The 22,520-nt window shown below is 32.7% G+C and overlaps 1 protein-coding gene across 4 annotated transcripts in view; it reads left to right on the forward strand.

Annotated features, from left to right (window-relative positions):
* The window catches only part of LOC143063665 (uncharacterized), a 102,784-nt gene that overhangs the window by 22,240 nt on the left and 58,024 nt on the right, over positions 1 to 22,520 (forward strand). The window contains exons 1-2 of one of the 4 annotated variants that reach the window (XM_076235937.1): positions 19,842 to 19,897; positions 21,505 to 21,685. The exons of 1 other annotated variant lie outside the window; for it this stretch is intronic. The gene's annotated coding sequence lies outside the window, so the exon portion shown is untranslated. 2 more of the 4 variants (XM_076235938.1, XM_076235934.1) reach the window with 2 other exon arrangements.

Raw genomic sequence — 22,520 nt, forward strand, 5'->3', positions numbered from 1 at the left:
ACATAAATTTATAATTGAACTCTTAAAATATTTTATGAAATCCCTAGGTGCGTCTTTTAACGAATTTCATATCCCGACATCCCGAAATTAAAAAAAAAAATATTCCCGCATCCCGTAAAGATCACTCCCGAAATCCCGAGCTTAAAAAAACCCGATCCCGACGTCCGAATAAGTCCTGCCTCCCTCTAATCTCTACCCTACTTTCATTTTGGCCAAACCACTACTTTCACTTTCAAAAATATTTTTTTTATGCCCCCATTTATGGGAATTATGTTTTCTAGTCTGTTCGTCCGTTCGTTCGATCGTCCGTCTTTCTGTCCGGCTCCAGGTTAAAGTTTTTACTTTCAACAATAAATTTTGATGTCTCATTTATGGGAATTATGTTTTCCAGTCTGTTCGTCCGTTGGTTCGTTCGTCCGTCCTTTTGTCCGGCTTCAGGTTAAAGTTTTCACTTTCAACAATAAATTTTTTTGCCCCATTTATGGGAATTATGTTTTCTAGTCTGTTAGTCCGTCCGTCGGTCCCGCTTCAGGTTAAAGATTTTGTCGAGGTAGTTTTTGATGAAGTTGAAGTCCAACCAACTCGAAACTTAGTAAATATGTTCCCTCTGATATGATCTGTCTAATTTTAATGCCAAATTAGAGATTTTACACCATTTTACGGTCCACTAAACATAGTAAATGATAGTGCCGATGTGGCATCCGTATACTATGAACACATTCTTGTTTCCACATGTTTTACTTATTTCAATATATATGCAACTGGTATGACCCCTTAGATAGTAAATATTTCAGAAAAAGTAGACAGAATACAGAAACAACAGACACATCCTCGTTTTTAGACTTAATTTTACCTCCAACTTTATATAAGCGGTCATCTTAGTTCCATAATCTCTGACAAACGGGACGATTTTAATTTTGAAATTATCAATTTTTCCCACTTTAATAGAAAAAAAACAGTAGACCAACTTCACCTGGGATATACATTTACCAACTCATTCTGTATTCAAGGGCTTGAGCTGCTACTCATACTTTATAAAACGTCATTAGTGTTTAAGCAAAACAAAAGGTATGTCCTAAAAGGATTCGTCGGAAGATACCAAGACCTGGCTAATAAGTATTCCATATCAACTTCACAAATAGTACACGATGGTCTTGAAGTCTAAATTATAGGAACTGACGTTGTTTGTCATTCTAATTACGTGTTATAGTAGTGTTCTTTATTTGTCTTTGTTTACTTTTACTGTTTAGTCCAATTTTGATGATATCCATTTGACGAGTCTCGATACTTATACATCCCGTCATTGTGTTATTGTGCTACAGTAATTTTTTGTATTCGATTTTGCTTATGTGCTTCGTCTATATGCCTTTTTGTTTTTCTTGTTGACATATTTTTTTGTTTTTATAGTGATTAAGATTATTAAACAATTTTGCCTGCTGTACAATGTACCCCTACTTTTGACATATTTACCTATTGTGTGTTTGTTTTGTTCCCACATTGTTGTCAATGTAGTTGAATTTTGTGCGACTGCCGTACAAGTGAGAGGTTCTGCTAGCTCTAGAACCAGGTTTGGTCCACCTTTTTATACATAGAGAGTGCTTGTGCATAGTCAAGAGTATGGCGGTTGCTGTCCATTTGATTGATGTGTTTGAGATTTTGATTCAGCCAATGGGATAGGGACTTTCCGTTTCGATTCCTTCGGAGTTCGGTATTTTTGTTATTTTACTTTCAAAGCTGAAAAATCATAATAAAAAAAAAACATCCATGTTAATCGATTCAAAGAGATACTTGAAAAAATTCTGAACATTTTCATTAAAAATAAATATTTAATTATGTTTAAAACATTTTCATTTGAAATACATATTCAATTATGTTAAAAAAAAAAAAGTCGGACAAAGATCTTTGTCTGTAAAATTGATGTTCCATAGGTTTGGTTTTTTTTTTTATTAAATCAAAATAACGATGTTGAGGATACTTCACATGCAGATTTGTTATTCCGGAGTGTGGTGATGAGATACTGTAACTATATAATATATTAAACGGTAGAATTAATGAAGAGTTATTAAATGTGTTTGTAAAATAAATTGTCCTTTTTTATGCAGATACCCCCACCGCTACTTCATTTGAACCGCATTTAAAAAGTCAGAATGCGAATATATATGTTCAAACTCTTTAAGTCATTTTTACAGGAACAACAAACAAAAGTACTATGTCCATTGGACCTGCTCTGATACAATAACTGCCCTTGATTGTTTTACTAGGTTGCATTTGTGTTTGCTATAAAGATTCCGTTATCGTCAAGTTATCGTAATTCCAATGGGGACTACCTGTGCACCACCTATTGCTGACCTGTTTCTGTATTTTTTATGAGTTACAATCTATGACTGAAATCAGCAAAGTCCCATCGGCACAACATCTCTTACAAAAATTTAATGACACTTTTACATATTATGATGATATATAGGCTCTCGATACTGACGACTTCAATATGTACACTACAGTGAGTTATCCTGCCGAACTGACTTTAAATAAAGCTGATACAATAAAATAGACCCTGCCCTTTCCTAGATCTTGATATCTACATCTTTAATAACCTTTATACCAAACTTTATGATAAAAGAGATGAGTTTTTATCTTCTATTGTAATAAAATTAACGGTACCAATTTTCTTGCACCAGATGCGCATTTTCGACAATATATGTCTCTTCTTGTAAATTATCCATCTTTATATGGGGACCTTCCCTTATCACCATCTTATGGTGTTATATCTAAATCAATTCGCTCGTGTATGTAAGAACGTATTTAATCTTAACGAAAGAAATCTCTTTATTACTTACAAATTATTTCACCACGGTTTACAATTTCACAAACTAGTCAAAACATTTTACTAAATTTTATCATCGGTACAAGGACATCATTCGTAAATATACATCAACATGCAGACAGCTTATTCACATCCAATCTTTTATTGTAATATTCTTCACAAAGCACACAAATGTTGGCATTCATCTTAAAAGCTAACCAAACTTTTAAACAGACTTATTGAGAATGGATATAGCTACGATACTGTTGTCAGGTCATTAAGGACGGCATATATTTGTATTACTTAAACGTAATATTGGTTCCCTCATAGGGTCTTTGCATTGGGAATAAATACATTAATTCTACAAATCAGTTGTTGGCATGATATGGTTTATGTTCATCTCATGTATTTTATGATGGTATGATATTTAACCCCTACCGTGAGGGGTTGTGCTTGATTCTAATATGTTGAAGCCGTTATCTGTCAATCAGTTTAAGTTAGGTCTGGAGGTGGCATGTCAGTACCTGCTAGTAGTCCTTTGTTGATTTATGTATCATTGTCATTTTGCTTATTTTCTATTTTTAACCTATTCTAACATCGGGCTCGAACCTCTTTTTTACTGAGTGTTACTGTGAGTTTTACTATGTGTTTCTTTATTCTACATTGCTAGCTAGAGTATAGGGGAGGTTTGAGATTTCACAAAACATGTTTAACCCCGTCACATTTTTGCACCTGTCCCTAGTTTATCTATATGTTTTCGAGTTTAGTATGACGTCCATATTTACTGAACTAGCGCACATTTTTGTTTAGGGGCCAGCTGAGGCCAACCTCCGGGTACGAGATTTTCTCGCTGCGTTGAAGACCCATTGGTGGCCGTCGGCTATTATCTGGTCTTTGGTCGGGTTGTCTATTTTAAATATTCTCCATTTACATTCTCAATTTCATGTAATAATTAGAAACTGAAAGTCACTGTCGATCAAATTTGTTATATGGCTGTGAAAGTTTAGATTTGTATATATCGATGTTTAAGAAAGGGTCAATCGCAATTATTTTAAAAATTTCTTTCAGTTAAATCAAGTATACAAAACTACATAGTTGTGTGACGAGACAGATTATACCTTTAGTATATAAATGTTCAGTTGAAGATGTTGGTCAAAAGTACTGATAAAAACAAGAATGTGTCCAAAATACACGGATGCCCCACTTGCACTATCATTTTCCATGTTCAATTGACCGTGAAATTGGGTATAAAATCTAACTTGGCATTACAATTGGAAAGATCATACCATAGGGAACATGTGTACTAAGTTTCAAGTTGATTGGACTTTAACTTCATCAAAAACTACCTTGACCAAAAACTTTAACCTGAAACTCTCGCTTTCATTTTCTATGTTCATTGGACCCTGAAATTGGGGTCAAAAGTCTTATTTGGCTATAAAATCCAAAAGATCATATCATAAGGAACATGTGTACTAAGTTTCATGTTCATTGGACTTCAGCTTCATCAAAAACTACCTTGACCAAAAACTTTAACTTGAAGCGGGACAGACGGACGAACGAACGGACGAGAACAAGGTAGTAGACATTTTGAATATTTTGGATGTATCAAAAGCATCGGGACCAGATCGTATAAGCCCACGACTTCTAAAGGAAGCATATGGAATTATGAGATACCCTTTGTGCAGGTTATTTAACCTATCTTTATCAGTTGGCAAATTTCCTTCCGACTGGAAAGGTGCTAATGTTACCCCTGTATTTAAGAAGGACTATCCAAGTGACTATAGAAACTATAGACCGATCTCATTGATAAGCGTTATCGGGAAAGTCATGGAAAGATGTGTTTTTAAGCATATTCATAATTATTTCATAGCTAACCAGATAATCACACCCAACCAATCAGGATTCACACAAGGGGACTCAGCCATTAATCAATTGCTGAATATCAAAAAATGAGTTTGGGAAGGCATTAGATGACGGGAAAGAAATTAGAGTATTTTTTTGTGGTATAAGTAAGGCATTTGACAGAGTTTGGCATAAGGGGTTGTTACGGAAATTAGAAGCTATTGACATTAAAGGTTCTGTTTTGGCATGGGTAAAAAAATTATCTATCTGATAGAAAGCAAAGGGTTGTAATTAATAGTGTATCATCCGAGTGAGGCAATATAAGGGCTGGAGTACCCTAGGGGTCGATCCTTGATCCTCTTTTATTTTTGATATTTATCAACGATATCATATCTGATATACAGTCTACTATTAAGTTGTTTGCTGATGATACAAATTTATATTTGATAGTAGATGACCCCCGAGAATCAGCAAACAATTTGAATAGTGATCTCGCAAAAATCCATAGATGGTCTTTAGATTGGCTAGTGACCTTTAACCCTCAGAAAACCGAGACCATGACAATTTCACGGAAACTTCACAAATCCTTAACATGGACAAAGTAACTGTAACTGAGGTATCAACACATAAACACCTTGGATTACATATTTCAAACGATGGCACTTGGCATAAACATATTGATGTAATAACCGAAAAGGCATACAAACGACTGAATGTTCTACGGAAATTTAAATTCATCCTTGACAGACAAACACTCGAGACAATATACCTAACATATATAAGACCATTATTAGAATATGCTGATGTCATCTGGGACAACAACACATATCTCTGATTGATAAGATTGAAAAAGTACAAACAGAGACTGCCAGGATCGTAACTGGGGGTACTAGGTTGGTGTCCCTAGAGAGATTATATCTCGAAACGGGTTGGGAAAAGCTTAAAGATCGAAGGGATTATTAATTTATTTTTACAAGATGAAAAATAATATTACTCCGGAATATTTATCAACCTTAATCCAGAATCCCATGCAACCATACATAATCATAATACGAGAAACTCGTTCCTAATCCCCCCTGTTCGAACAAGAACAACTCTGTATTCAAATTATTTTTTACCGGCAACTGTACGTTCATGGAATTTCCTCCCTGAGAATGCTAAGACCAGTATTTCGGTGGGGCATTCAGGAATTGTGTCCAGTCTCGGGCGATTAAACCTCCAAATTATTTTTACATTGGTAAACGATTAGGTCAAATTTATCACACAAGACTTCCGTATGCAATGCAGTTCTCTAAATCATCATCTTTTTGTTAAAAATATAGTGGCTTCGCCACTTTGTTTATGTGGTGCTATAGAAACTACAGCGCACTACTTGTTGCACTGCCCCCGTTTTCACATTATGCGTGAACAGCATTTTTATAATTTCAATATAATACATTTTTTGTCGGAAGAAATCTTGCTACACGGTTCAACGGATTTCAGCTACGAACAAAACATCGCAATATTCTTGGCAGTTTAAACATTTATACTCAGAAGCAAAAGATTTGTCATATGATAGCACACATTTTGTTCAACAAGTAATACTTATATCTTAAATAATTGTGTCCGTTCAGAAACATACACTTTATTATTGAATTTCCGATGTATATTTTTTTCTTCTTTCTTGTGTGTCACAACCTTATTATATGTTTTTTTTTCTTCTTTCCATCTAGTGTAACATTGTTATTTTTTGTTTAAACATTTTACTCCCTGAGTATTACAATATGAAGTGTTCTTATGAGGAAACGGATTAATATAAGCTAACAGCTTGTTTCTGGATCCTATTAATTATTTCACATGTATTATTATGTAAATGCCTATTTGTGTACATTACTGAATTTAATTAATAAAATATGTTTACACTAACGAACGGACGAACGAACGGACGCACAGACCAGAAAACATAATGCCCCTCTACTATCGTAGGTGGGGCATAAAAAGATGTGTTATGATTGCCAACAAGACAACTGTTCACAAGATACCAAATAACACAGAAATTAACAACTACAGATCACCGTACGGCCTTCAACAATTAGTAAAGCCCATAGTTCAGCTTTTATAAAGGCCCCGAAATCACAAATGTAAAAAACATTTCATACGAGAAACTAACAGCCAAATTTATATAAAAAAATAACGAAAAACAAATATGTAACAATCACTGAATTACAGGCTCCTTGAGACAGGCACATACGCATAGAATGTGGCGGGGTTGAACATGTTAGAGAGATCTTAAGCCTCCCTTAACCTGGTATAGTGGTGTAACAGTACAACAGAAAAATAAACTATGAAAAATCATTAACAAAACACACAGAGCTTTGACTACCACGAAGTTATTGGGTCGCATGTATCAACTACTACTGAGCATGCATAATGATGGACTGTGTAATTCTAAGTACTAGTTGTTGGATTGCGTCAGGTAAACTCTGGTAATATAGTCTAAATATTTGTCGACAATTCCATATGTAACTAAAACCTATAATAGGTTTTAGTTACATATGGAATTGTCGACAAATATTTAGAAGATAATAAAAATAGTTTGTCCTTAGAAAGCTACCCTATACGCATATTAACGTAAGTAAACTCCGTTATTGCAATATGCAGTTTCTTATAGAAACTAATGGAACAATTGCTAGTAGTTTACGCAATTAAATTAGGTATAGTATCCATGCCCTTATCAAATAACCAGGCTGTACGTAGTGAGTAGGCTCATTATCTCTTGCTATTTATCTCAATACTTTAAGCTTTCAAATTATTTCTTGATTTTGATTATTCCTCTGATTTTTTTTCCTGTTAACATATGATATACTATATACAACATGCATGTGAACAAAAATAGCCCAAAAGAAACGATTTAAATTATATTTGTTGCCGTTTTCCGTTTCCGTTCCATATTCCGTTCTGTTTTCCGTTTCCGTCTTTTAGCAACACCAAACCGAAAGGAATTACAATATCCATTGTTTCTTTCAAATGAAAATATTAACAGTCTCCGATTGTTAAAATACACTCCTGAATATTACATAAAACCTCAATTGAAATCAAATTCGGTGTAACTACATGCAGTGTGGGATATAATATATTGACCGAGTAAAATAGTCCCAGTTGAATAAATGTAGTCTAATGTTATGGGGTAAGATACTTTAAAAATCTTTAACGGCCTTGCATCTCAAAGTCTAAAGAATTTTGTCACCTAAGAAATCAAACAGCAAGTAAATTACATATATTATTTTATATATGTTTATTTGAAAATTCGGTAAATTAAAGCAAGTACTTATGGTGGAAAAAAGTTCTGTCTAATATGCCACACCCAAATCATGGAACTCACTGCCCGGAAATTTCAAAAATGAAACCGTGAAATTTTAATCAAAAGTAAAATCACAAAAATACTGAACTGACTTTGAGGAAAATCTAATCGGAAAGTCTATACACGCCTGGTAAACCATCTAATCTCAACCAAATGTTGAGACGGTAAAAAGTATTCTGGCACTTCCTGTTGAGCTTTTCTGGTTAAAAATATCCAAAATAAACATAGGGTAGGTCGACTTTTCATCAATTTACTGAAAATCAATGATTGTTTTGTAAAATAGTAGAATGTCATGCCATAGATATATGATAATTGTAACTAATATGTCTCTTCTTGGTTCAAAATATCTGAAATTGAAGTCACAATCACTTTTCTCCTACGGATTATCATGTTTACTTTCTTTGAATCCGATAGAACTGCTATGATATTAATGATTTAGCAAGAAAATATGTCAATTATTTGTGGGTTTTTTAATGCTTTACGATAACCACTTCTGTAAATTACAAGAATATTTGATTGTCAAGCATAGTCTTAGCAGAGAAATGAAAAATTCTAAATGGTTGTGATATAAAGGTATTGGTTGAGTCTTTCTGTCACAATGTTGAGACTTTCTGGTTACTTTGTGTCATGAAATATGTTACTGTTAAAAACATTGGCACTTAGGTTTCGAAGTTTAAATCAACTATGACTGACCCAACACGCGTGCATTATTATTATATAAAGATAAAAACTATCAAAATAGCTATACTAGAGTTTATTACAACTAATCAAAATGTAATTTCTATTGTAAAAATATAGTTATTTCCCAAAATGAACAAAGAAACTTTATCAGTGGGCGGTACTATTCGAGTTTACCTTTTTAACGGTTAACTTGATTTATGTTTTCTGTCTGTGGTAAGTAAAAATCTAAATACAGATACAATTTTAAGAATTGCTGATAGAAAAATGCATGCCTTTCAAGTATAAATAAGATTAGTTTATAATATATATATATATCAATATTATTTGGAAGAATTCGATTTCCAACAGACATTGTTCAATGCCGAAAATGCGTACCTTTTTCCATCGGACAAAACGGACGTCGACTGATAAAGCAGACAGTCCGACACTGAGCGAAATGAAATAGATATCGACAGACGTCTAACGGATAACAACATGCGGCTTACGAACATGAACGAATTAAAAAAAAAAAAAAAAAAAATCGGTTCGGCGTCCGTTCGCGCTATCTGGTAAGGTGTGACCGGAGTTTTAAGCACAAGTCACACCTTATTGGATAGCGCAAACGGACGCCGAAAGGATAACTTTTTTTTCAATCCTTTCATGTCCGTTAGACATCCCTTAGTTTTCGTTTCATGTCCGTTCAGCATTCGATTTATCCATCAATGTCCCTTCTGTCGGCGGAAAATTTTGAGCATGTTCAAAACTTTGAATTAAGGGACGTTCAACGGATGAAGTATCCGTTGTACATCCGGTAGGCGTCCATTTTTTACGGTATGTGTCCGTTCCGTTTCCGTTTTTAATCCGTATCTTCATTAACGGACTCCCAACGGATATCAATTTTGTCAACGGATATCCTTTTCTTTTATCCGTTAGGCGTCCGTTCGTGCTATCCCGTACGGTGTGATCACAGCTGAAGTGAGAAGTAAACACTTCTAGGCTTAGATTTAGAATAATGTGTTCTTAAAAAGGGACAAATATTAACTGTGGAACAATACCTTGTGTATACTATAAATATAGATATAAAAGAAGATGTGGTATGATTGCCAATGAGAGTACATGGTCCTAACTTAGGACAGGCACATACATACATAATGTGACGGGGTTAAACATGTTATAGCGGGATCCCAACCCTCCCCTAACCTGGGACAGTGGAATAACAGTACAACATAAGAACGAATCATAATCAAAGTGATGGAAATCACTCATGGAAAGATTAGAAGAGTAGTTTGAATTATTTCATATTAAGGTATTGTGGGGAAAAATGAACATTTATAAAGTACATGAAGTACTAATATCTATTGCTGAAAATTGCATTAACAGCAGGTCTTTAGAAGGAAACTTGCTTTTCCAGTATGAGAATAAAATGAGCTCAAATTAAATAATACTAGAACACACCGGTGATATCGCGGGTCTGTGGCTGAATTAAAGAATATAACTAAGCGTAAGCCTCATTTTAGTATTGATATTGTCATCTGATAAAGTCATGCCGATTATAAGATGCACAGTTTTCTCTGCTTTCAACATCTTTCTGTTTGAAACCGTCGACCTGGAACTTATCAATTATTGGTATTATTAATTTTATTTGGAAAACAAAAGTCCCTGGAAAGGAGTATTTTTTAATCAACAGCATTGTCCTTAATGAGTTATAATTAAAGTTGAATTCTTTGATTCGCTGTTTTACGTCATTCCGGCTTACAAATTGAAAACTGTACATGCTGTACCTATACGCCTTAAGTCCAGAATTATATTATTCGTATTGCCATCTTAAAAAGTCATACTGATTAAAATACTACAATCGGGAACAATGTGACAATGATTGAATTTAGTAGTGTCAACCCTGTGATTACGACCCGTGTATATAGCAAAATCCTAAATACAACGTTTGGTGGTGCGCCTGTCAGATGCGGAACGTACAGATAAGGTAATAGGTAACAAAGGGGTCTGGAGTGGTGTAATTTTTAATCAACAGCATTGTACTATATTAGTAAGATATAAAGTTGAATTCTTTGATTCATCGTTTTTACGTGATGACGGCTGATAAATTGGACCTCGTAATTTTAGTATTATAGATGGGTCTCTTAATTTGAACAATTTTATTTAAACTGCAGTTTATATCTTATCGAAATTATGTTACCTGTTCTGAACATGTTTCAAAAAAACAATAAAATGCAAATCAAAAATTCTTCTAGTAAATGTTACCAACTATCCTTGTAAGACATAAATCTAGACCAACAGCTAAACACTTTAAAGTGTCAACAAAAATAATATAAAAATGTTGTTTTGGGGCATTTTGTTAGTTGAAACAGAGGTTTTATGACACTGAAGATTAAAGTTTTAGAATGTCTTTTGATTAATTTTTCAGCACAGGGCATTGAAAATGTACTTTTTCAAAGTAAACCAATTAAAAAACTTATTTCATTGAAATGTGGATTCTTTCTTGATTGCAAATATATATTTTTCACTTCTAACATGTCTAATAAAAATTCAAATGACTAAAATAGACATATGATTGATGGGAAATAAACTAATAAACAAAGGTTTGTTAATTAAAAATTAAAATTTTTTAAACTGTTTCAATACAATTCCTGATAAAAAAAAAAACAGTGAACTAATCTAAATTGTTGATTAATTACAGATGATTATTGGAAATTTATCAAGTAAATTATAGGCCTTACTTGAATACATTTTATATATTCATATTTATATTCATATTTCATTTTTATACGACCGCAAAAATTTAAATTTTTTGGTCGTATATTGCTATCACGTTGGCGTCGTCGTCTGCGTCGTCGTCGTCGTCGTCCGAATACTTTTAGTTTTCGCACTCTAACTTTAGTAAAAGTGAATAGAAATCAATGAAATTTTAACACAAGGTTTATGACCACAAAAGGAAGGTTGGGATTGATTTTGGGAGTTTTGGTCCCAACATTTTAGGAATTAGGGGCCAAAAAGGGCCCAAATAAGCATTTTCTTGGTTTTCGCACTATAACTTTAGTTTAAGTGAATAGAAATCTATGAAATTTTGACACAAGGTTTATGACCACAAAAGGAAGGTTGGGATTGATTTTGGGAGTTTTGGTTCCAACAGTTTAGGAAATAAGGGCCAAAAAAGGGCCCAAATAAGCATTATTCTTGGTTTTCGCACAATAACTTTAGTATAAGTAAATAGAAATCAATGAAATTTTAACATAAGGTTTATGACCACAAAAGGAAGGTTGGGATTGACTTTTGGAGTTGAGGTCACAACAGTTTATGAATTAGGGGCCAAAAAGGGGCCCAAATAAGCATTATTTTTGGTTTTTGCACCATAACTTTAGTATAAGTAAATAGAAATCTATGAAATTTAAACACAAGGTGTATGACCATAAAAGGAAGGTTGGGTTTGATTTTGGGAGTTTTGGTCCTAACTGTTTAGGAATAAGGGGCCCAAAGGGTCCAAAATTGAACTTTGTGTGATTTCATCAAAAATTGAATAATTGGGGTTCTTTGATATGCCGAATCTAACTATGTATGTAGATTCTTAATTTTTGGTCCCGTTTTCAAATTGGTCTACATTAAGGTCCAAAGGGTCCAAAATTAAACTTAGTTTGATTTTAACAAAAATTGAATCCTTGGGGTTCTTTGATATGCTGAATTTAAAAATGTACTTAGATTTTTAATTATTGGCCTAGTTTTCAAGTTGGTCCAAATGGGGGTCCAAAATTAAACTTTGTTTGATTTCATCAAAAATTGAATAAATGGGTTCTCTGATATGCCAAATCTAACTGTGTATGTAGATTCTTAATTTTTGGTCCCGTTTTCAAATTGGTTTACATTAAGGTCCAAAGGGTCCAAAATTAAACTAAGTTTGATTTTAACAAAAAATTAAATTCTTGGGCTTATTTGATATGCTTTATCTAAATATGTACTTTGATTTTTGATTATGGGCCCAGTTTTCAAGTTGGTCCAAATCAGGATTCCATATCAAGTATTGTGCAATAGCAAGAAATTTTCAATTGCACAGTATTGCACAATAGCAAGAAATATCTAATTGCACAATATTGTGCAATAGCAATTAATTTTCAATTGGAGTTATCTTTCTTTGTATAGAATAGTAGTTGATAATATATGTTGGAAATTTGCCAGACATGACTATGATGTCATTTTCTATTTTTATTTGCCAATAACTTTATGTAAATAACTTCACTGGAAATTTGCCAATATAAAATGTTGCTGATGAAGCTTTTTTTCCTTATCTTATCTAAAATGTTTTTAGATAATGTATGTTGGACATTTGCCAGACATGACTAGCTGTCATTTTCTATTTTTATTTGCCAATAACTTTATGTTAATAACTTCATTGGAAATTTGCCAATATAAAATGTTGCTGATGAAGTTTTTTTTATTGTTTTATACAATAAACAATGTATATTCACTTTTACTACTAACCAATCTTTACCATTCAGTGATAACAAGCACTTTATTTTACATTTTAATATTTTATGATGTATTTAAAAGAGTAGTTATTGTTGCAAACTCCATTAGAAATTTGAATTGATATCAGTTTTGGAAAAAAGGAAACGGGGATGTGAAAAAAAGGGGGGGGGGTTAAATTTTTCTCATTTCAGATTTCATAAATAAAAAGAAAATTTCTTCAAACATTTTTTTGAGAGGATTAATATTCAACAGCATAGTGAATTGCTCTAAGGCAAAAAAAAACTTTTAAGTTCATTAGACCACATTCGTTCTGTGTCAGAAACCTATGCTGTGTCATGATCAACTATTTAATTTTAGATTTAAAAAGTTTGAAGAAGAAATCTTTAATTGATTTGTAAAATCTTGACATTTGTTTTGTGTAAAAAAAAAACCATGTAATGTAAAAAATTTGATCACAATCCAAATTCAGAGCTGTATCACGCTTGAATGTTTTGTCCATACTTGCCCCAACTGTTCAGGGTTCGACCTCTGCGGTCGTATAAAGCTGCGCCCTGCGGAGCACCTGGTTTAAAGATCTTGTTAATCCATTAATCATTTATCTTTTAGCTTTAATTTTCAGAATCACTTTATGTTAAGTAGATCAAAAGTAAAAGGCAATAAATAAATCTATCATCCTTATATATATCAAACATATAATATACACATTTGTGTATTCAATTATGAGGTCAAATACTTGTGTATTATGAATTAGATGTATATTATGTATAATTATGTAAGACTGAGGTTGATAGGTAATGTGGTCAATTTGATTGGCAGTTTAGGAGGTGGGGTATTGTAATTAAAGGTCCACCTTGGGTCTGATTGTTTAGTGATAATGACAGTTGTCAATCATACTAGTATTGAATCAATACCCACTTACCTAATAAAAATGTTTTTTAAAAAAGCCTGCACATCAACAAACTTTAATGACATACATTCTTGAATGAACTGCTCCAATAATATACTATTTTTTTTAAGTTTATATGTGTATTATGTGTACATACATGATAACCATAGGGAACTATATTTCAGTGTGAATACATTTAGTAACAGTAGCTAACCTGTCCTGTTGTTAGGGAGGCCGGTGCCTAAGTACAGATTTAGAACAAGTTCTAATCTTTCCAAAAATCAGTTGAAAAAGGCTTAACTCATCAGAAGCACACAAATACAAGTGGACGTGTATATCAATTTCATTTCAAAAGCACACACGGCGTGTCAATCTAGTACAAAGGAGGGTTTATATTCATGCAACATTTTCATGTACTCGTCTTGAATATGCATGTAGTTAGACAATTGGCTTTAATGACTCTTCAAACATCAATACTACAATCTTTGCAGTTTTACTCCTGTTCATGTTGATTATAAACATAGAAAAAAAACGTAATAAAAAATAACTGACCCACTGACATTTACTTTGGTGAAATTGTTACCCGTTGATATATAATTTGACAATGAAAAAGAGACCCATTCCTGTGGCACGTCCATGTATTCTTTATAAAGAAGAAACCCCATACCACGATATGAGGCTGTCAGAATAAAGGTCTAGTGTTGAAGATTCACAGTTAAGCACTGATTATGTAAATATAGCGAAGGGGATGCAAATTGTCCCGTGCTAACGATTTTTAAAACCAAGTTCTGTAGATAATGTGTAGTGTTGATGTTAACACCACTGTCCAGCACTGCAAATGTAAAGTATAGCAATGTAGATATCGAAAAGCTAGCTATTGAGATGTCAAGATAAGTTATGTAGAAATAAATTCTAGCTTTTGGAGATGTCAATTACATCATTATTGACTTTAGGGGACGACCATTTGATATTCTGGGAGGGGGGGGGGGGGGGGGGGCAGGAGGATTTTGAAAATAGATAACTCAGCCTTGATAATCACAAAAATAAATGGTTTGTTCTGTGGTAGTTTGAAAATAAATTACCTGACTTGCTATGTATAGAAAATAAATAACTCAGCAGGTCTAATCGAAAGTATGAGATGGCACCAGATTTTTCATAAATTCATCTTTTTTCCCAAAAAAAAATCGGGAAACACTTCCCAAATTTTTTAATAACAAAAGTATAAATATTATTTAAATATACTTGAAATGTCTGAAAATTGGTTTCATTTAACTTGAGGTATATTGTCTCAGGAAACCTTACCTCACCTTTATTTTAACAGGGCCGTAACTACATGTAGGAAATTTCAAAACCAAACGCTTGTCTCTATATCAAATTGTGTTCACGGCCTTGCAAGAAGAAAGTTCTGTTTTCCCTCAGACTTATAGCCCTGATTTTTCGGGATCAATGTTTCTTATTTATTTGTCTTTTGTTCATTGATTGCCCTTCTGTATTCTGTTAGTGTTGCATTCCTTTTGTAATCTAGTAATTTTGTTATGAACTTTATCATGAGTTTAAAAAAAAAACAGCAGCCACAGGCCTAACTATGTGAATTCCATTTTTGCTTTATCATGCACATTGATCTTTTGATGTTGTCCCTAGAAACTTCAGTCTTGCACTGAATTTATACATTTTGCTTTGAGACCAAAATATTGTCAAAAAATTATTAAAACAAAACTTCATTTTCAGATTATGAAAGGGTCTTCGGAACACCCAGAAAGCATGATTTTGCATCATTTGATATATATCAAATGGTCATCCCCTATAATAGCTTCTGTGCAAAACTGCATCTCAAACGCTAGATTAATCTCCAGCGGTAGAACTTTAATATTTCTAAAAAAACACACAGTTGTTTACTATTTAGACTCTATTACAACCAAAGGTCTCTTTAGAAGCTGCTGTCATAACTACAGACAAGATTTAAATAACAGTTGGAATGTTTTGACGGATGTATATGTAATAGATACTAAGCTATAGATGAAAGTTTCATTCACCAGAAGATCTCAACATTGTTCCAGAATATCACAACCGATACCAGAAAATCTCAACATGACATACTTTATAGCATATTTTGCTCAATGCAATTATATAAGTAAAGAAAAAGAACAAATTGTAATTTTATGTTTATAAGGTTTCAGAAAAATACTAATTCACTGATATATACGTTAGTTTATCAATGATATCGCTGTCATTTTGTCAATAGCTGGCCACATTTTCCTGCTGGGGAAATGGGTGGTCGGTAAAAGTGGTAACCCGAATTCGGACCCGAACCGGAATTTGCCGGAAATTTGCCGAACCGGAAATCTATTTTACATATATTATGATCTTTGCGTTGCGATTTTTTCTACTAACGTTTATGCATTTGATGTATAATTTAATTCTATCTCATGTTTGAAAAGATTTTTGTCCAAACATCACTATCAAACAAAAATTTAAGGTTTATTAATTTCCACCTTGGTAAAAGTGGTAACCCGAACTCGGCAACCTATTTTTCTTTATATCTCTGTATTATATGAATTCTTGAATGGACACTCAGACTTCGTTTGAAGAAAATCATCTTTCATATTAAAAACACAAAGATTGTTTTCAAGCTGTATAAAACATAACGATTTATTTCATTTCTAAGCGAATAGGGAGTGGAAAACTGAACCCGAAAGGGAGACCACTCTTTTTTTAATAGAATGCGCAGGTAAAATGACGGAATAAAACTGTATCGGATTCCGGATGGACTTTGGTATAAACCTGGGCTCTTGAAAAATTTTACAACGTCGATGGTAATAGGACTATTGTCCGAAAAAAACAGTAAAAATAACAAAAAGACAAACAATTAAACTTTTAAATATATAATCAATCAAACAAACAAACAAACAATTAAATAAAGAAATAAAGAAAGAAAGAAAGAAAGAAAGAAAGAAAGACAGAAAGAAAGAAAGAAAGAAAGAAAGAAGTAATTAAATTAAATAAACAAACAAACAAACAAACAAACAAACAAACAAACAAATAAATAAATAAATAAATAAGTAAATTAATAAATAAATATTTATGATAAATATTCCGCCGAATTGTATATTGTGTATAATTATGAATTACTGGAATTACTGGAAATAACAATATAAGAAAAAAAGTTTAAAGAAATTCATAACGGAAAGCTTTCCACCCCTACACTATTTTATTTTACTTTTTTATCCTACATCGATCTCAGTTTGGTGTTTTCCCTAATGGAAAGTATAAGCATGCATATCGAGGCTATCTTATGATTATATAAGCTGTAATTTAAAAATTTAAACAAATCTTCTGAATTTTTATGGCTCTTGACAAAAGAAAATGTAACTCTTCTGGAAAAACTGAGCTGTTATATTTGTTACTGTTTTGAATTGAGGAGATCAGGTTGGAATATTGAGACTAAGTCAAGTAAATGTTTTGAGAATGAATGCATATTATGTAATTTTATTGTCGAGTCTGTGACAAAAGTCGCAGAAAGCTCGACATAGGGATCGTGGTCCGGCGGCGGCGGCGGCGTTAGCTAACTTCTTAAAAGCTTTATATTTTAGAAGTTGGAAGACATGGATGCCTCATGTTACGAAGATTCTGTCAGTCACGTGTCCAATGTCCTTGACCTCATTTTCATGGTTCAGTGACTACTTGAAAAAAGTAAAGATTTTTTGTAACGTTAAATTCTCTCTTATTATAAGTAAAAGGAATTCTTTATTTGGTATGTGCATACCTTGCAAGGTTCTTATTTCAGGTCTGTTGTGGACAGTTGTGTCATTGGCATTCATATCACATCTTCTTTATTTATATGTAAGATGAAACTGGGGCCTATAGTGTTGCATTGGTAAAATAAGAGTTTTATCTTTGCTCATATTCAAACGTATGTTATTTGCAGCAATAAAATAAAATAGTTGAAGTATTCAGTATTGATATGAAAGATGCAAGAGATTTTCCTATGAACTTTTAAGTATAAAACCGTGATACTTCGAATTAGCTCCATCAAAGCATATAATGATTTTACCGATTACATATTTAATTTTAACTATTTACAGTTAGTTAGTTCAATTCTAATATAAAACGTTGTTTTATTTTTTTACTTATGTTTTTTTTTTCCAAATAGTTTACAATGTACAATTATAATATCAAAATTATTTATTACCCTCTAATCTAAAACTATAATAATTATTTTCGACGTTTAGAGAAGGATATCTGTTGAGTTGCGTTGTTTCTGCTTCATTCATTATCTTCGATTTAATATTTCGAACCATCATTTTTTTCGGAAATAAAACTGTCCTAAATTCGTCAAAACATATTAAATCATCGAGATAAAAATATATGCCCACAAAGTTATAACAACATTAGCAAAATTCCACTGTTTATGATCTTCACACTAAATCCTTCGGATGTTGGATGTGTTATAAATAATAACTTAGTCTTAGATGCATGATTATTTATTATTCTTCAATAGCTTTTAGCTAGCTTTCAGTACTTTACTCCCTGATCTGTATTTACTATTTAGTGTCTGTTTGTTTTCGAGATGTACAAGGACCCTTCAACGTTCACTTTGTGTAAAATTTATTTTTATTTGTATCCACCTGATGAGTTGAGCCTTTCAAACTGATATTTTAGCCTGCTCTTATGTTGTACAGTTACACCACTGTCCCAGGTTAAGGGAGGGTTTGACGCCAGCTAACATGTTTAACATCGCCATATTCTGTATATGCCTAGGCCTAACCAAAATTATGTGCCTGCAATCCAGTGGATGTCGTTTTAAAGAAAAACTTTCATGTTCGGTTACCACTTTTACCGAGGTGGAAATGAATACACCTTAATTTTATCTTTGTTAGTGATGTTTTGACAAAAATCTTTTCATACATGAGATAGAATTTAATTATACATCAAATGCATAAACGTTAGTAGAAAAAATCGAAACGCAAAGAGCATAAAATTCGTAAAATAGATTTCCGGTTCGGCAAATTTCCGGCAAATTCCGGTTCGGGTCCGGGTTCGGGTTACCACTTTTACCGACTACCGGGGAAATGTCAGTCCGATGTCATTTTAAATCATATTGGTCCATGTTATAAATGAGAGAAACCCTAATTCAATTATCTATGGCATGACATTCTCCTATTTTACAAAAAACGCATTGATTTTCAGTAAATTGACGAAAAGTCGACCTACCCTATGTTTATTTAGAAAAGCTCAACAGGAAGTGCCAGAATACTTTTTACCGTCTCAACATTTGGTTGAGATTAGATGGTTTACCAGGCGTGTATAATCACATGGCAAAATCAAATCATTTTATATTAGAAAGCTGATTTAAATTAGAATTGCCTGTTATGGCAGAAAATATTTTTTCTTCATTTTTCTTACCTTTTAATATTTTTTTAAATACCTGTTTCCGCAAATCTTTAATGCGCGATGATTTTTTGGGGATTTTTTTTAAAAGTCTGTCATCTTGATTCTGCTGTTAACTCTGCATGCATTTGTTAACTGTAATTCATTGTCTTGTGAGCTTCAGATCTGTTCTATGTTTTACACACCCGACGTCACTATAATTTACCTTATCTACAAAGACAAATTAAATTGTAAACAAGAGCCATAATTATGTTATTTTAATGAAAAGAAAAATGCCTGGGGTAAAATCAAACGTCCAATCCCGTTAAAAAAATCTTTACAAACAAAACATCGTACTTTACCTCAGGGAATTTATATCCTAAATCTAATTGTGACACATCGTTGGTTACGAGAATTTCATGCTCTGAAAATTAGGTAATGTATTATTGATACACATCAGTCCCCCATGTAAATTAAGCGTGGGACAATCGATGCAGGATTTTATTTAGTTTCAGTATAATTGGTAAGTGGACTATACGTATTAAGAATATGTTTAGAAACGTTTCTATTCACATGACATTGCTAGCTTTACGTTTTCAGCGACTAGATATATAAATGTACGAATTAATCGTGAACCGTTTAAATATAATTTAATGATGAAAACTATGTGTTTACTTATATTCAAGGATATGTTAGTCATTAAAAGTACACAACATATTTTTAAAAGTTAAGAGATAAAGGAAGATGGTTCTAAAGAATAACAAACGATCAAGAATATCTGTTTAAATTTGTGATTCAACAGGTTGGGAACAATCCCTCGATGTAATGGCTTTATGGGGGTACATTTCACTGATTGATAAACAAAAATACTTTTGGAAAAAATACTTTTTAGTACAAAAGGGCACATATTTATATTATTTGAAGAAACTTTCCCAACACAACTATACATCTATCTGGTATTATATGGTCAAAACATGTCCAAGAATTTTGTATTATACACGGACTTGTATCATCGCTATTATCAAAAATAGTGGTTCCCTCCTTTAGAAAAGTTATTCCAAATACAATGAACTTTCCCCTTTTAAGTTGTAAATGTTAACTTTTTTCTTTTTCTTTTTAACAAACCCGTTATCTGGGGACAGTCCCTAATTTAAGGATTGTCCCTCATTTTGGAGGGGGATCCAACCTGTTCAAAGATTTTCAAAGAAATAGGATTCGTTACAATGTGTTCATATTCTTAAATCTCAGGAGAATTCTCTTGTAAATTTGCTACTGTGGATTCATTATTATTCGTTGGATTCAAATTTTTGAGGAGTTCGTGCCTAAAAACTTTTCCAAGTATAATAATCGATAATGGTTTGTCGGTACTTCAGAGTGAAATATGTGTTGTAAGTATGGACATAAAAAGGTTAAAGGTTAGGATAAACCTTTTAAACAGTTCAATTGGTGTCCTAATGAATCCTTTAGAAAAGTTTTTAGTAACGTTTCAATAAAGCTCATTACAGTAATGATTAATGAATCTGTTAGTCAAAAATGATGTTTTTATGTTATTAAATTGTATTCATCGAACCGTACGGGGCAAAGCCGTATTCACAGTAGCCGTCCTGTTATAAACAAGATACGCATGAGAAATATCACATACCAAGTCCGTTTCGTTATGTTCTTACTTTAAATAGATGTTTATCAGTTTGGGGAAGATCCTCTTAAAAGGGTACTGTCCCCATTTATGACTTTTATACCCCAAATTAGGTACCAATTTACAGTAATCAGTCAAAGTACTGAATTACTGAACATTGGATGACCGCAAGTTCTGGTGAATGGTCAAAAACACATGTCTCAGAAATAGATCACATCTCTGTACCTGAAACTGAGATTAATGTTCAGAGATGTATTTTTTTGAGACAAGTTCGTGCGTGGATGATGAATAAATGACAGGAAATTCAACCGCACCATAATAACTATTATATTGTAGTGATACAAATCAGTATACCTTGGACTATTATACTAATATAATAATAGTCCCAGAGTAAAAACTGGTTTGTTGTTATATATTATATTAATATAACAGTCACATGTATATATAATTTTCATCCATTTGTATATCATTCTATTCTACTATTCTAATAATAGTGTAGTGCAAGTGCATGGTGGATACTCTTCTATAAAAAAAAAAAAGATTTTTCTAAAAGATTGGATTTGAGAAGCCATTCATATTTCCCAGCAAAAACAATTACAGAGTTACCGGTCCTTGTCGGGAGTGTCGCAAAACGATCTTGAGATATTCTTCCGCAAGCTTAAACACAATTTTTCGGTACGTGTGCATAGATATTACCAATGATTTTTTTACTTTTATATATATATATCAAAACATTTTCATATTATTAATTTGTGTTTTAAAAAAAATATTTATAGGAGTATCCAGTGAAAAAATGAATTTACTAGAACACGCGATAAGGAATGTTATTTTGCACTAGATTTATGTCTGCGGATCTATAATTTTGATAGATCGGTTAAAAACCCAAAACTAATTTGCATAATGGAAATTTAGGCGATAGCAATACATCGGAATGACCTCAGGGTCATCTCAATATAAAAATCATTTTTTTATTGCATCGTTATCATGTCGCAAATATTCATTTCAATGGCATAATTTCTCCACTTTTAAATCATATTTCAAATCACGAAACCACAGCTGAAAACAAAGATAATGGCCTCTAAAAATCCTACTTTTGGAAAAGGAAACCGCTTGCATAACAATTATGTGAAATTTGACCAGCAAATGATATACACCGTTTCTTTTTCTTTACAATTTCAGTTATACCACTAATTTGTATTCGTCCTGAAAATGCATAAACTATTTTTTAAACAGTTAAAGAAACATTATGTTCACAAGGCTAGTAGTAAGACTTATAATACTTTTCCCGGGGGACATGTCAATGAAATTAAGAGCGTCTACCTTTTTAGCTCACCTGGCCCGACGGGCCAAGTGAGCTTTTCCCATCACTTTGCGTCCGTCGTCCGTCGTCGTTAACTTTTACAAAAATCTTCTCCTCTGAAACTACTGGGCCAAATTAAACCAAACTTGGCCACAATCATCATTGGGGTATCTAGTTTAACAAATATGTCCGTTGACCCGGTCAACCAAC

The sequence above is a fragment of the Mytilus galloprovincialis genome, chromosome 2 (assembly GCF_965363235.1).
Source record: "Mytilus galloprovincialis chromosome 2, xbMytGall1.hap1.1, whole genome shotgun sequence".
Classification (NCBI taxonomy): Eukaryota; Metazoa; Mollusca; class Bivalvia; order Mytilida; family Mytilidae; genus Mytilus; species Mytilus galloprovincialis.